This window comes from Lissotriton helveticus, chromosome 4_1, assembly GCF_964261635.1.
Source record: "Lissotriton helveticus chromosome 4_1, aLisHel1.1, whole genome shotgun sequence".
In the NCBI taxonomy this organism is placed as follows: domain Eukaryota; kingdom Metazoa; phylum Chordata; class Amphibia; order Caudata; family Salamandridae; genus Lissotriton; species Lissotriton helveticus.
Window position 1 is genome coordinate 2,124,725,013 of NC_136063.1, and position 13,877 is coordinate 2,124,738,889.

Genomic DNA, 13,877 nt, shown 5'->3' on the forward strand with positions numbered 1-13,877 from the left:
AGTGGTGGAGGCAAAACTACGGGCCAGTCTTTTCAAGGACCCTAAACTCACACGCCTTTAGTGTAACAGAAAATAATTCTTGCTCAAGCGGCAAACATGAACAACCAGCATGCTGGCAGGGAACAGGTGTGGCGAGGGACAAAAAGGTTGTTTTTTAAAAACTACTCACCTTTTGCCGGCTGCCATCTGTCCACCGCTTTAGTCCCTTCCCAAGCCACCTTCTCCTTAGCTTCGTCGGAAGCATGAAGCACACAGGCTCCCTCCCCTAAACCAATCACAATGCTGCAAAGTAGTGCTGTTATTGTTCTGAGCGCCGCAGTTCGGCGTTCAGACGGGGAATGGGAGCCTGGGCATGTTCCTCACCAGGCTGCGTAATGGAACATGCAAAGTGTGCATGACTGTTTGGCCAGCCCAAGAGGGCCGGCCAAATAATCTTCGGTGCACAATAATTTGGATATAATCTTTGGGTACTGTGGCTTTTTGAGATGCTGTACTTTGGCCTATTTTCACTTTTCCTTGGCATTTGGTATACGTATTTTTAGCGTGCTCGGTGATGGACTTGGATTTAGCTGGTATGGGGCACAGAGATCTTGACAGTTTAGTTATTTTATAGCGTACACATTGTCATATATATATATATATATAGATATATATATATATATATATATATATATATATTTTTTTATTTTTTTTTTAATTTTTTTTTTAGGTTTCTTATCACCCAGTCCTGAGGAGGCCAGATTGGTTGGAAGGCCGAAACGCGACCGCGTCGACACTTTCATTACAGAGGAGTCTTCATGTAATTATGTCGTGAAATTTGTATCCATTTGACACAATCTTATTGTAGGTTCTGTACAATTTTTTCTTAGAACCACTTGTGTCAGACTACCTCCAGGTGTACCTTCTAGACTGAATAGGAGGACACTGAAACAGTATTATTTGTTGGGTGAAAAAGACAATCTTTGTGTATTGTTTTGTGTATAAATTGTGGTGGCGTTTTGTATCTATATTGTTGTATATAATTGTGTATATAGGTATGTATAATTGTGCATAGTGTATAAATTTGATAAAGAATAACAAAGAATTTATGGAACATTAACCGGTTGGTGATTACAGTAAATAAAATATGTAGTCACGTCCTCGATGTTTAGTGATGGTCTTTTGAAATGAACAGTAGTAATAGTGGACTAAGGCAACTTAAATAGGAGAATCATTTAAATACTCTGTTATTTGTTCCTCCTTTTTCCAAATTTCTTTTTTGCGCTTTTTGACCAAACAACCTTGAGCATTTAGAGAGTGCAAACCACTCCACCCTCCCCCGTGACCTCAGCCTTGCTATAACCTAGCCCTGTAGTGAACAATAAAATAACAATAATGGGTTATCATTTTATTTTTCCTTTCTCCTACTCTAAGAGCAGTGGGGTGATGCTCCTCCACCTTAGCGGAAGAGCCTCAACTGTGAACAAGTCGATGGAATCAGCCTCCCCTCTCTAGTATTCTTACACTTCGATCTCATTCTCCCCCGGCTGCTCTGCCTTCTTTTATGCTTCATGTCAGCCCCGCCTGCGCCCACCCACTTGTCCATATTGTATTAACTCCTGTACTTATGCTGCTTCCCAGGTCTGTTATTTGTCGTTACTGCCTATTTATTTATCTCCTTGAATCTTGTACTGTACAATTGTGACACCGCTTTCTCCTTGTTTTGTGCCTCTCTGCTGGTTTGTTTTATGCTGCACCTCGAAGCTGACCCCAGTCGCTAGCTGCACATTACAAGTAGTAGACAAAATACAAGACTGGAATGGAAGAGAAAAGAGCAAGCAGCCTCTGTATTCATACATCATGTTACCCGTAATAAAGTTTTACGGATCAGTATATAAGTTGCTCCCTCTGCTACCTGCTTTCCAAGATGATGGTCTGAAAAGTGATGGTCTGAACAGTGATGGTCTGAACAGTGGTGGTAGGAAGAAACCCGCGGACATGTCTGTCATGGGCCTATGTGATGGTTTTTCACACGCCACACACCCAGGCAGGTGGAGTCTAGTACCCTGCGGTGTACCAAGCTTCACATCCATGTGACACACAATCAGTGTGCCCCCTTCGAAGATTTTTGACATTGTAACAGCTTTTTTTAATATGACACAGGAGCAATGGCAAAGTGCTCCCTCATTTGCTTGGGGCCACGCCCTCATCCAAATGTAATACTAAACTGCCTGGTGGTGGAAACAACTGGCACACATGCCCGCTGAGCCCCTCCACCCCACTCCTGGGGAACAGTTTCTACAATTCCGCCCTCGTGTCCTTCCTCTTCAGGGCGGTCCTTCTCCAGATCATAATGGACATGATGTTATTGATTAGGGTTTGATCTGTGATCTGTTGTACCTATCACACATGTGACGTTAGGTGGCAGGGAGTTAGAGCCAGTCCCTCATTACACGACAGTAATTATTCGGGTAACACTGACCCAAAGAATACCACATCTGTCGGTATTTCACTGTGTTGTTATTACCTACACAATATGAGATTTTAACCTCAGAATAAGAACAAAGTTAGAAATAAATGAGGAATAAACATAGATATCCGTGGTGGTGCACTGATTTCCACAGTTTTTCACAAAGCACTGAGCACTGATCCCATTCACATTTCACCATGCTTTCCTTTTCAAATGTAAAGAGGGCCTTGGTCCATGGATGATCATTGTTCTCTAAGCTCTGGGGCGGTTGTTCATATTCGACTTTCAGTGCATGGTGATGCCTGTAGGATTGAACACTGATCAGGAGGGTGTACTTGACTAGGGCAAAAACCACAACAGTTTTTAGATCTGGCTTAACATTACAGCTGTTTGTAAGACGTACTATTACCAGCCAATTATCAAAGATAAACAGAAAGGGCCCGATTCACAGAACTAACTTAAGACAAAATCCTAAACGTACTACCATTTTGGTATTCACAGAAGGCACGTACTCATTTTGGTATTCACAGAAGGCACTTACTCATTCCGGTATTTACAGAAGTTAGGAGCCCTACCTTTAGGACTCCTAAATGCCTTCTGTTAATACCGAAAGTCTTAAAATTTGGATTTTTCTCAGTTTAGTAGTAGTAAAGTTAGGACTCCTAACTTTAGGACTCCTAAATGCCTTCTGTGAATACCGAAAGTCTTAAAATTTGGATTTTTCGCAGTTTAGTAGTAGTAAAGTTAGAAAAATCCTAATTTTAAGACTTTCGGTATTCACAGAAGGCATTTAGGAGTCCTTAAATTAGGAATCCTAATTTCTGTGAATACCGAAATGAGTAAGTGCCTTCTGTGAATACCAAAATGGTAGTAAGTTTAGGATTTTGTCTTAAGTTAGTTCTGTGAATCGGGCCCAGAGCGTTTTGGTTCCGACTCACAAGAGATATTATCCCCTCTGTTTAGTGTTTCATTCCTTATTACCCTCCCCGTTTGGTGTATAGTATTCTTCATCCTATGGAGTCTTTGTATTGCAATGCACGAGGGACTATATTAAATCTAAAGGGTACACTGAATTATTATTCATCAAATTATTTATCTCATAGGTGCTATATATACAGAAAGTAATCGGTTTTTGTTTTGTTTGTTCACTGTGGCAGATTTTTTACATATATTAGTCACGAGTCAAATAGAAGTCAGACCTATTGGCTTTAGTAATGCTTGTAAGTTAGGTGTGTTTTTTTTTTTGTTTAAGTGAATTTGGAAAATCAGTCCATAGAGATTTTCACACCATTAAAGTTGATTGTGATTTAAAGGGAGGGAATGATAAGTAGGAATGTGGAGAAAATTAAAAACTCAGCGATGGTATCCCCACTGCGGTCTTACCTTTTTTGCAGTTCAGTCTTTGTGACACTTTTTCATTGTTCTTGGGTATAAGTTTTACTCTTGATGGCAGAGAAGAATCGAGCACGAAGAATCAGCAAAGGCGCCTTTGGTTTCAGGGGGAATCACTGAATAGAGGGCTGCAGTGTTTATTGATAACTGAGGCAATGTACCACTTTCTTCTTACTGTAGGGACTTGTTTCAGGCAGTCATGAGACTGATGGGAGGGGGTTTACCACATGGGAAGAGGGGGCAGGGTGCCTTTCAATAATCATGTGTCTGACCCCCCTCTAGGCACAGCCCTGGGGATTAACCATTCATCACAGCTGTATCCCCTTTATCCTCCCCTGTTCAGCATATTCTCTACATTGGAAAAAGGTTCCATTGAACACAGGCATGGTATGCTAGTCAGCAGGACATGCAATTATTTCAGCTCTCTGTGCTGAGTATTCCTGGTAAGACCCTCAGCTCTTGCTGGAAAGAAGGAGCCCCGGGCAGTGTGCAATGACTGAGCCTGTGTTAGACCTTCTGATCAGCACACTGGCTTTCACGCTTGAATTCAAAAGCCTGGTCACGTGGACATAAAACAGTTCATTTGTCGTGCAAAATACAAGATTAGATTTTTAGCAAAAAAGCAATTCTTCACTTCAAGCACAAAAAAGGCAAGTAAAGGTAAGGTCAACAAAATAATAGGATAATACTCATTTACTCATTTCTTACAGGCCGGGGTTTCCAAGTGAGGCAGGGTGACCATTACTCTGATCGCATCTCTCTGGATCAGGGGGTGCCGCAGGGCTCATCCCTGAGCCCTACTCTTTTTAATCTTTATGTCGCCCCGATTGCTACCTTGGTAGAGAGTTACGGCCTCCAAATGGTATCATATGCCGACGACACGCAGTTGGTCATCTCCCTATCACGTACCCCCGGTCCTTCGGCGGACATCTTCAGAGCTTGCATGCAAGATCTCGCGGCCTGGATGTCCGCCAATTGCCTCAAACTCAACGGAAGCAAGACCGAGGTACTGGTAGTGGGGGGAGGCCAATCTGCGTGGACGTCGGCGTGGTGGCCACCGTGCCTGGGCCCACTACCTTCCCCTTGCCAGAAAGCAAAGAACCTGGGCATTTGGTTTGATTCTGACCTTGCCTTTGGTCCTCAGATCAATCAGGTGGCTGGATCATGCTTTGGGACCCTCAAAAGTCTCAGGAAGGTATTAAAATTCTTACCTATCAGAGCCCGCCAAACTCTGGTGCATGCACTAGTCACGTCAAAGATGGATTACGGCAATCTTCTCTATTTAGGAACCTTGGAAAAGAACTTGAGCCGTCTCCAGGTTCTCCAGAATGCCGCTGCTAGACTAGTGCTTAGACTACCTAGAAGAGCGGGCTCCGCAGCGGCCCTCCGGTCCCTGCACTGGCTCCCGATTCGCAGCAGGGTGGAATTCAAAGCCCTGTGCACGTGCCACCGGATCATCAACGGGAGAGCTCCGCTCCCTTTGAAAGGATTGCTGACACCCTATGAGCCGTCTCGCTCTCTGAGATCTTCCGGTTCAGGACTCCTGTCAATTCCTAAGGTGTCCAGAGCCCGGATGGGTGGAAGATCTTTTAGGCTCCTTGCAGCATCCAGATGGAACAAGCTGCCAATGGCACTGCGACTAGAACCCTCAGAAACACTCTTTAGAGCCAAGCTGAAGACTGCTCTATTTTCACAGTAATCTTCTGCATTTGTCAGTTCTGGTAGACATTAGCTCATTAGCGCGGGGACACGCCGCTGTGCGTCACCAAGCGCTCTATAAAACCCCCTAAATAGAAATAGAAATAGAAATAACGTCTGAGCCAGGTTCGGTGAAGTTCTTTCATTGTGTTGAGTGAATCATTCAGTGGTCATTGGGTTTAGTAAGTCAGTGCCCATGATTCAAATCACTGGCTGAAGAAAAAGTCGTAACAGAAAGAGAAACAGTCAACAGAGAGAGGGGCGACAGCGGGTGTTAAGGGCAGTAAAAGTACGGGATAGGGCACCTAGGGATATTCGATTGGGCAAAGTCAGTGACACTGATGGAGTTTGTGCTGCAGGACTGTGGCTGTGTAAGGAGTTGCGACCGCTGTATCCAAACGCCTATTTTATGCAATGTCGAAATTCTGTAACATCACTAGATTCTCATCAGTGGACCCAAGATTATAATGCGACATCACGAGTATAGCTGGAGGTGCGTATGAGATGCCAGCATCCACAACTGAGGAGGAGGTGCTGATGAGGCGGATGTGCTGCTAAGGTGTCAGCATCCACATCTGAGGAGGAGGTGCTGATGAGGCGGATGTGCTGCTAAGGTGTCAGCATCCACATCTGAGGAGGAGGTGTTGATAAGGCGGATGTGCTGCTAAGGTGTCAGCATCCACATCTGAGGAGGAGGTGCTGATGAAATGTCAATGTCCGCATCCTAGGAGATGGAGATGATGAAATATTGATACACCTCTGAGGTGGAGGTGCTGATGAGGTGGAAGTGCTGCTAAGGTGTCAGCATCCACATCTGAGGAGGAGGTGCTGATGAAATGTCAATGTCCGCATCCTAGGAGGTGGAGATGATGAAATATTGATACACCTCTGAGGTGGAGGTGCTGCTGAGGTGGAAGTGCTGCTAAGGTGTCAGCATCCACATCTGAGGAGGCGGTGCTGATGAAATGTCAATGTCCGCATCCTAGGAGGTGGAGATGATGAAATATTGATACACCTCTGAGGTGGAGGTGCTGATGAGGTGGAAGTGCTGCTAAGGTGTCAGCATCCAGATGTAAGGTGGAGGTGCTAATAAAATGTCAGCATCCGCCTCTTAGATGGAGGTGCTGATGAAATGTTAACATCCACAACTAAGATGGAGGTGCTGATGAGATGTCAGCATCCTTATCTGACAAGGTGATATCTCATGTTGAATCCATCCTGTTTCCCTCTACAGTGCAGCTCTGTATCACACACCGGGTACAAGAAAGACTTGGAAAGGCTCGAACAGGAGGCGCCCTCAGCGGGAGGTCCCAAGGCCTGACCAGCAGGCACTGGACGAGGAAGCAGAAGGCTGGAAGAGGTTTCAATGGCTGGAAAAAGTTACTTATCTTGTTGTAGTATTTGCTGTTTGGTTGAGTGAAGGAACTCGATGCATGATATAAAGGCAGGGTAGGTGCAAAGATTCTGCCGTCCTAGAAGAAGTACAGAAACAACAATAACCTAGATTCCAAAGTCACTTCATCTCCATTCATTTAAGGGAGAAAGAACCACACTATTTTCTGCTGGTGGTTGGGTTATTTATTTTACCCAAATTCTTTCAATTTTATTCTTATATAATAAAAGGGGCAACTGTTCTTCACAGATTAGCACACACAAATGTTTACCAACAAACATTTACAGTAACATACTATTTCCTACATATAACGGTAGTCAGTGAGACAAAAATAAATTCACATAATCAATAATTCAATAATCCAATGTGGAACGCAAGAAATGGTATTAAGCAAGACAAATCAATTGCTTTAGCAATTGATTTGTCTTGCTTAATACCATTTCTTGCGTTCCACATTGGATTATTAACAGTGATTGTGAATACTCTGTGTAATGATTTTTTTAACTTATTCGTTTCATTGATTATGTGAATTTATTTTTGTCTCACTGACTACCGTTATATGTAGGAAATAGTATGTTACTGTAAATGTTTGTTGGTAAAAATTTGTGTGTGCAAATCTGTGAAGAACAGTTGCCCCTTTTATTATATAAGAATAAAATTGAAAGAATTTGGGTAAAATAAATAACCCAACCACCAGCAGAAAATAGTGTGGTTCTTTCTCCCTTAAATGAATGGAGATGAAGTGACTTTGGAATCTAGGTTATTGTTGTTTCTGTACTTAAACGGGTCCTTCCTAGTTCCGGTCAGGGACCCATCCCCCTTTGTTGTTGTCCTAGAAGAAGTGACACTGTGGCGCCCAAGACACTTCCTGCAAGGATGCTCTCACGGTACAAGGATGCGTTAGGTACAGTAAATCTATACTTACCTGCTATACTTACCTTCACAATGCCTTTATAGTTGATATTCAGGCGACTTTGTTTTTTTAGCACAATATTCAGTGCTTGATATTCCAGTAGTATACCTGCGAGGCAGCTTTTTAGAAGTACCTTGCCCTAAAACCTCCCTTTATTAAAGACTTCACAAACCTATCAGTTTCAGAAAAATACACTTGCAAAGTCTGCTGTATAGTGCGTTATGGCGTTCTGAACTGGTCCGGGTCATAAAAGCGATTCCAGGTCTCACATGTGACAAGCACCTGTTTCTAAGTTGAACAAAAGTCCTCAAGTAAAGTGAAAGCACAGCAACTCGAGTGTCTGCCGCCATCTCGTGGTTTAAGCCGTGTTGGCCACCATAAATAAATAGGGCATGCATAATGTAAAATGTATATTTAGATTGACCAGCTCGAAATGGCGACCCAGACAAAGCAGGAGGCCAGGGGAATAATACACCGCCTCACCTCCTTTCTGCTTGCCCTGCAGTGGTGGCGATCTGGATATTATATAATCACTCTTCTGGAATTATACAGAAATGTAGGACCAAATTGAAGGCATGGTTGATTAAATTACACAACGAAAAGCAATTTTTGAGGCAAAGTAGGCAAATATGTGCTATATTATGTACCTAAAAATAAATTGTTAGGGGCTGTGGCATTTTTTTCAAGCTATTTCAATGTTTTAATGAACATCGATATATAAAAGGGGTCTGATCGAAAATTGAAAATCTCTTAAAACAAGCATTTGCAATGCAATTGGTCTCGCCTTTGGGACTTTATATGTATTTAGCTATGCAGCACATAAGCCTGGGTGCTGAAACATCTACTGCTCTTTAACATGGAGGGAAAGTAAGCACCAAACTGTGTGACACGCCAGGTATGGGAACACATGGAGAGAAATATTGCCTTTCAGTGGGAAATGGTATAGTCCAAAGCTCTGTTTTTAATATAAAATCAGGGCCTTTGGTGGTCATATCACTGAAAATACACGATTTGAAAAAAATATTATTGTCTTTGGGTGCTCGTGGAAGACCATTTCTATGGACTGGAATCTAGTGAATGCTAAAGTGATTCTGGCATTTTACTGACCTCTGCTGATTGTTTTCTATCAAGAAAGTTAAATTGAGGCTGTTGTCAGAAAAAGAAAAAAGAAAGTCCCTCAGCAGACAGCAATTCTGGTATTTTACTGACCTCTACTGGTCGTATTCTATCAAGAAAGTTACATAGAGTCAGTTGAACAGAAAAAAAGTCCCTAAGTGGAAGCGGACAAGTCATAGGGCTGATCTCCAGACCCAAAAAGTACATCCACATATAAGTATATACTAAAGTATATACAAGAGGTCTTGAATCCTCCGCCTAAAAAGAAAACTGTCACATTCAGCCAATCCAACTCAAAATGTTATTCACCCACAATTGAAAATATTGTCTTGAATGGAAGCAAAGGAAAACTATTTTGTTATTTATCAACAATGAATGTACTTGGGAAGGCGTTATCATTTTGATGCATTCCCAGGTTTAGAAATCTTTGTAAACCTAAAAACATGCAAAAAATCTATGGGTGGATGCATGGGAATGGCCATGCTCCACCCGTGGAATGCCTCCCAAGTTGAAATATAACATAACACAGCACAATCAGGTGTCTTGCGTTACATTCCTTTACAAAGCCATGTAGGCCATACAAGTCAGGCAATTCGTGGCTTTGGAAATAGTACTGGAGCCTTTATGTTGTCCTTACATCATCATGCATGATGCTTGGACAACTCAAAGGCTTCATAACTATGGGACTTAGTTTCTTTTTTGAAAGTCGGATTCTAACTTTCAGGTTTTAGGCCTAGGCTGGAGGAATACACTCTAAGACTTATCTGAGGTCCCCAGAAACGTAGGGGGGCTATTCAGAGAATATTACTCACTCTTGTAGAGGCCACCAGCAGAATTCAGGGCAGGTCCCATTGGAACTAATCAGCTGGGGTCTGCAGAAAGGTGGGCTTCTTGCAGCTTTTCTGTTTCTGTAGCTTAACAAGAGGTTAGCCAATTGACCCTTGGAGTCCACTTCTCAGTCCTGGGTACAAGTGGTTGCAGGCCCAGCCCCTAGGGGGCAGGTCAAAAAGAGTTCAGAAGAGGGTACTAGGGGTGCCACATTTGTGCCCAGTGCAAGCCTGGGTGTGGGGTAAACATCTGGCTGCTCCCTAACCAATGGGGTATAGTTCCCAGGGGTGACCCTCCCCACTTTTTCAGCACTTCCTATGTGTTGTACTGTAAAGTATCCCACAATGCCCTTCTCTACCTAAAACTAAGGGGCTGATTTACAAGCCCCTTGAGACATCTTTGCGACACTGTTGCGTCACTCCTGTGACCCAGCGGCGTCGTAAACAATGCGTCACTATGCGACATTTACAACGTGACACATTTAGGGAGATGCGTCACCTTGTAAAGCCCTGCGCTACATTATACCTGCGTCAGGTATAATGTATGCAGTGTGGGCGTTCTGTCGCAAGCAAGCCCCGTATAAGTGTCGCAGTGAAATCTACAAGATTTTCATGGAGTCACTTTTACGACCCAGCTGCGTCAAAGCCTTATGCCTGCTTGAAGCAGGCGTAAGGAGTGATGCAGCACAGCAAGTATAGGCCGCCCCTGAGCAGTGCTGGACTTGCGTCGCGCTTGTGACACGACTCCAGCACTGCGTCACCCTTACGCCAACAGATGCGTCATACATCTGTCTATCCTTGCGCCACGGTGTTCCGCATTGTAAATGCGGCGCATCCATGGTGGCGCAAGGGTTTTTTTACATCACGCAAAATAACTGGTGCATCACTGCTAACATGCAGGGATGCGCTACTTATTGTAAATCTGGCCCCCAGTTGGTAGAACCTTTCTTCCCCTGTGCAAAGCTCCACGAGCCCATCCACAAGCATAGCCAAGATAATGAGCACCCCTCCCTTGGTATCACTCAAAGCCAGTTCTGAGGGCAGCTCCTCTCCCATTGACATTAGTGCCTGGCTGGCTAGCAGGACAATAGAGGGGGCTGACCCTGGTGTGAACTACATCTGCCTGTGATAAGGCAGAGATCCTTTGAAGTTAATTAAGGTTTTGGACTCAGCCCAGATAGCCATCCAGTCAGGGGAAGGTCAACCTCTTTCCCTTTATCTCAGCTCTGCGAGCCACTTCACACCTAATCCAGGAGCCGTTCAACTCCAGCGTGACAATAAACATTTGCAAGAAGCACATTTGGCTCAGGCGGCAAAATTTAAACTTTATAAAAGTGTAATTTTTAAAACAGTAATATCAAATCCGACTATTAAGTTGGCTGTTAAATTACTATTTATATGAGCATTTAAATCATTTTTCTAGCTACTTCCCAAAATGAAGTTAAGCATTATAAAGTGTTCTAATGTAACCCAGTGCTTTTCTATATGAGAAAATTAGTCTTGCCATAGGAAAAAAGGCTTTGGTGGTTTTCACTGCCAGGACATATAAAATATAAAGTATGCATGTCCTGCTTTTGAAATACCATGCAGCCTGCCCTATGGGCATTTAAAGTGTATCTTAAGGGTGATGTATCATTAATAGAAAGGAACGCTTAGGACTGGCAAAAGCATTATTTTATCAGGTCAAATTGGCATTTTTAAAACTGCCTACCTAGGCTGCAAGGGCAGACCTGGAGACATGCCTTGTATTGTCACTTTTGTGGTGGCACAACATGTGCTGCAGTGCACTAATGATATCGAAATTACAGGCCCGAGTACCATGAACTAATGATTCATATGCAAGGTAAATATGCCAATCATGAGTGTAGCTAATTCTGGCTTGCTTTACTGGTCATAGCACATGTACGGAGACCTAGTTACCAGTGTCCCAGTGCACAACATCGAATAAATAGCAGCATAACTCGAGAAAAATGGAGGTGAACATACAAAAAACAGGCCTGTTCCTAGAGCTGGAGAATTATTGAGGCACCTGCACTGTGCTCCAGCAAGAAATGGGCGGTGGTTGAGTATCATTCATGGGTGCCCTTGCACAAGCAGCAATTGAAGGCACAGCTTCCTGATGGCAGCTAATTGACAAGCCCTTTGTCACTAACTGACAACTTAGAAGCTAAGAGCCACTGTTTGGAAATACTTACCTACCTCCACTTATTCGGAACCATCTCTCTGCCCATCCCCGTGCCCCCATTCTAGCTCTGTCCAGCCTGTTGCTGGTTGCTGATAACTGTTTGTGACCTAAGATAGTCCATTCATGGGCAATTCCCTAAAAGTTTAATGGTTTGTAGCAGCAACATATTTATACATTAGTTCCAGGCTAAATGTGACTTGGCTCTAATGACAATAAAAAGCAAATCTGTGCTATGTATAATTCCCTACCACAGAACGTCAGTGAATGTTTTCTTTGTATTCCTTTATCTGTTGTATGAACTTCATTTTCAGTGCAGTACAGGAAAGACAGTACCATGCCTATTGGGGGAGATACTGAACATGAGTATGGACTCCTTGGTGTTGGTTGCGTATGATGAAGTTTGGTGCAATCGCAAGGCTCAAAGAGAGACTGGAGGACTTTTGCAGCCGCAATGGTGATTCTTTGCTTCTGAAGGCCCTGGAGCAGCCACGAACTCAGGCCTGCCTGTGTGTAGCTCCAAAACAAGAGCCCCTGAGTGGATGCAACATTTACCTGAGTACATTAAAGAAGGTTACGCTACATTATTAGATAGCAATACCCACTAAGGTGTGGGTTTGCTTCTGATGCAATTAGGCACCAAATATTTAATAACCTATTTTGAATTTAAATAGTAATGTAACAAAAATTCTATTAAAAGTGCAGTTTGTAAATACCAAAAAGTAGTAAACTTACTTAAAAGTGTAAGTTACCATTGTGGCTCAGTCTCTCAGACAGGTGTGCTAAGCCTGTTTAAAATAAGAAAGGATTCTTCTTTTTTTATTCATTAGCAACCCAATAGGGTGTCTGCACTCATTAGACTGGGCATTATTTGAAATACAAAGCAGATGCTTTCTTTGACTTCTCCTTGTGAACGAGAAGTCACACATGCAGTAGTGGCCGTTACCGAATAGGTGGGGGGGAAATACAATATAAAGCACCTACCTATATCGCCGGCCACTGCCTCTTCTTCCTCAGTCCTTCTTAAGCAGGAAGCACACAGCTTCCCACAATCCCCTGACCAATAACAATGCTGTCTTAGCAGGGTTGTGATTGGTCTGAGCGCCATGGTTCGGAGCTCAGATGGGGGCTGGCAGGCTGTGCATGTTCTCCATGTAGGTTGTTATACAGCCTGGGTAGAGAACATGCAGAGTGCACATGTCTGTTTGTACGGCCCGAGACGGCCGACCAAACCATCATGTGCACTTTAGGTGCTGCCACCACTCCTCCCCCTCTGACGCGGGGAGCCCAGCCCTGCCCTCCTGGCTTCAGATGCAAGCTTAATACAGAAAACTAAATGATAATATGATTTTATTTTTTGTATTCAGCTCGCAGTTCAAGCAGTGGGCGACGCTCCTCCGCCTTAGCGGAGGATCCATCACTGCACACATGCAAAGTCATGTTGACCATAGAGAGGATGGTAACCCCAGATATGTGTTGGATCTCTTTCTTTGTGCTGTGGAGAATAACACAAACAATTTCAAACAAAGACCCACCCATGTGGACGTTTTGATAAGAGCTAAAGACTCAACCCCTAAGGTCCACCTCGTCGAACATTGATAAGCCACATATATATACTGTAATCCTGGTAACCAACAAGAGAAAAGTGGTGATGGTTTTCTGGCAACCTTTGGCTACGGGAGGATATAGTTGTATTTCAAGGCATTCCAACAATATCATGGGCAAAACTTCTTTCGTTGTAGTAATGAAACCTGGGTGACGTAGCGTTACAATCGATAAATGAGTACAAATGCATCTCAAGTGTTCTTATAATTACCTTTTTCTACCACCTATAGGATGAGATAAACATGTGGTTCATTAATATTCATAAATATTGAATTGAAGATTCCATAATCTAAATTCTATAG

General features: G+C 43.3%; 1 protein-coding gene across 1 annotated transcript in view; it reads right to left on the bottom strand.

Moving 5' to 3' along the window:
* Positions 1-13,877, bottom strand: part of LHFPL1 (LHFPL tetraspan subfamily member 1) — a 269,752-nt gene that overhangs the window by 41,680 nt on the left and 214,195 nt on the right. The window lies entirely within an intron of this gene.